A 3325-nucleotide genomic window follows, 5' to 3' on the forward strand; every position below is an offset into this window, starting at 1 on the left:
GTATTATCCCTGTAAGTGAAGAAATGACAGAGAGAGAGCTACAGTGATGAAACGACTGTTAGTTTGACATACTTGAAAGATTGTACTGCTGCGGTTTCTTTGATCTCTACTGTATAACACTKTTTATATGTTGTGCATAACAGCCCCCTTTGACACTGTAGCTTAAAACGTGCACTGAATAAAGCCACATTATCTAGTACTGTGTATTCCACTGTTAGAAGGGACAGACTTYCAGCATGTAAAAAACCATGTCTCACTTGTAGAGACTCTCTGTGGACGCCAGAAAGCTGATAGTAAGTGCATGTGTATACGCTTTAATCAACAGCAGAATTGAAATCATGTAAATCTCCTGCGTACATTCTGGCCAAGTTCAGCTTGCAGTACATTTGTGTGTCCTTATGCTTGTGGCTGGCAAATACTGAACGTGACCGGTGTCACCCACACTGGGGCAAAGGCACAGCAGAATGCCAGTTACTCAGAACATGCAGCTCATGTTTCACTGTGGATGTTTCTTGTGACATAAGATACCAGAGGACTTTAACCGCCACAAGACGGTACGAGTYCTTCACTTCTCTTAGGYTAGGGTCAAGCATTTACTTCGGAGYGCTTCATGCTGTTCGACTGTGGCAACGGGTTCAGTTAGAAGAGAGTACCTCTGATGAAAACTGCCCTCATAATCATTGTAAAGCCAAAGCCTTTAGTTGTCAATGCTATGTTTACGTGTAAACTTAAAGATGCTTCTCAAGCTACTACAATTTTAATCATTAAAGAATGTTTATTAAAACCTAATCTGTGTTGTTTTTTTTTTTTTGTCTCCTTCACTGGCACCATACACATATACTGGTGCATCTCAGAAAATCAAAATACGTTTATTAAAAATTGAAGAACTAATCACATTTCAAAGTGACACTTGTAGATTCACAACACACAGAGTGTCGGCATCACAACATCAAGTGTTCATTTCTGTTATTTTSATGATTATGGCTTACATCTACTGAAAATGTGTCACAAGGAGGGAAAGCCCCAAAGGACTATTGCTAAAGAAGCTGGCTAAAGTTCATTGTGGTATCCAAGCATATTAATAAAATGTTTAGTAGGAGAAGTGCGGTAAAAAAAATGTTCATAAGAAACAGACAAAATATCCAAAATAAACTTACGAGCCACAACACACAGGGGTATTGAGGACATGGCCTATAACTGCTACATACTCGTCTGAAGCTTCTTCTTAACCAGAGAAAAGTCTTACTTTGGCTAATGAGAAAACAAASTAGGCTGTTGCTATGTGATACAAAGTCCTCTTTTTAAATGAAAGTAAACTTTGCATTTCATTTGGAGTTCAAGGAAGAGTGAAGAGTTACAAAGACCATGTTGCGTGAGGTTCAATGGGAAGTTCTCACAGTCAATGGGTTTGACTGACGTCCTGACAAACCCCACACTGGATCTGTGCCAAGTTGTAAAGATAAAGATGAGAGACATCAGACCGGACAATGCAGATAAGGTGAAGGCTGCTATTAAAGCAATGTGAACTTCAACTTCTGAATCTAATAGTTTCACTTTGTGAATTTTCTTTAATCGTTTTTTTTTTTTAAACAAACCTCATCTTAAACTGTTGTGCCCAGCAGACATTAATTTGCATGTAATAGTTACTCATCAGCTCAGAGCTGCTTTTCCTATAATGAGATCATAATGCATGTCCACAACTGTAGCAATAAAACAATAACTCTTAGAAAGAGGATTGTCACCCATAGTTACTCATCAGCTCAGAGCTGCTTTTCCTATACTGAGATCATAATACATGTCCACAACTGTAGCGATAAAAACAATAACTCTCAGAAAGAGGATTGCAAGACCAAGGTCTCAGCCTCCCACGACGCCRTGCTCTGAATTCCTGAGGGAAATAAGAACATTGCTTTTTGCTCTGTGGCTCCGCAGGCATAATGTCTGAGAAGGTCAACGTTGAAAAAATAGTTTTATTTATTACAACGTATCATTTGGTAACAGTTGATTCCTAAAAACTAGAATGTCCATTTGTGGTGTTCCATTTACAGTAGAATGTCACCATCTAGTGGCTGCTTTAGGCAACAACACCAAACGCTATAAACTACCCCCTTTTTTTCCAACAAATGCTGCCGCTGTGTGGTAAAACATTGTCACTGCTTGAGATGTGAGCGGAAACACTTAACATCTCTCTTGGGTGTGTGGAATTTTATTTTTCTTAGTCAAGTCTGTTAAGCCTCATTAACTCTGTATATGATCGTTAAATCCTTGTTGGTGTGCGACTCTCAGCCATTAGCATGCACACATGCAACAGAGATGGACGATTTCTCTCACTCGTCCGCCTGCATTAGTCAGTCTAATGAAGGGTCCTCCTCCAGACCCATTACATAGGCTTTTGTGGCACAACGCCCCATTAGTGGCAAAAGCTGAAGATAAATTAGTGTACTGATTTTGAGAAATTGTTAAAAGATGCAGACAAAGTAGCATAAGCTCAGTGCGTCACAAAGAAATCTTAATAAAAAATAAATAAAAAAAATAGATGATTGAGAGCGCTCTTAATCTGTTAGGAACAGAGGTTTATCAAAAGTCCCTCTTATTTATGAGCAGTGACTCATACTAGACCTGAGGTCTGCTGGTAATGAAGAATATGTTAGAATATATGGTTTGTAAAAACCCATATATTATCTAATTTCCATCAACGATGCTGTATCACACAAGTTCCCGTGAGAAGATAAATTCCTAATTCTTATTCCGAAGACATTTGCCCCTGTTTTACGGTACAATAAAAAAAAAACCCACAAAAAAAACAAGTAATAAAAATTAAAGCAAACAATGTTCTAGATTAGGACTATATTATAATTGCAGAGTCATCAAACCCTGTCGTTTGAATTCAATGGTTGAGTATGTTTTGCAGTCGTTTGTTGCAGTTCAAGTTTTGGAACTCCTAAAACGCTTTTCTGATGTGGACACAAGGCGAAAATGGTTAAGAATKTGCCCGTTGTTCCCGTTGTCAAGTCTTTAATCTATTGCTTTGCATTTTCCTAACACCCTCTGCTCATTGAGTAAATAATCAGATAAATCTTCACTTTTTGAACTGCATTTCAAAAAAGTTATTCTACTGTAGRAGAAAACAGAAGAGCAATTAACAGTGGGATGGAAAAAGAACTGAAAATCAGTCCACATGGACACATTTTTAGTTTTTAATTTTATTACAACAATACAAAACTGTTCAAAAAATTTTCAGGACAATCACTCCTTGATCAATGTCTAAAAGCCCAGGAAGCCCGGTGAGTTCTGGGCGCCTGGGGGTTTTCACATGTCATTGTTT

This window comes from Poecilia reticulata, linkage group LG19 (assembly GCF_000633615.1).
Source record: "Poecilia reticulata strain Guanapo linkage group LG19, Guppy_female_1.0+MT, whole genome shotgun sequence".
Taxonomy (NCBI): Eukaryota; Metazoa; Chordata; class Actinopteri; order Cyprinodontiformes; family Poeciliidae; genus Poecilia; species Poecilia reticulata.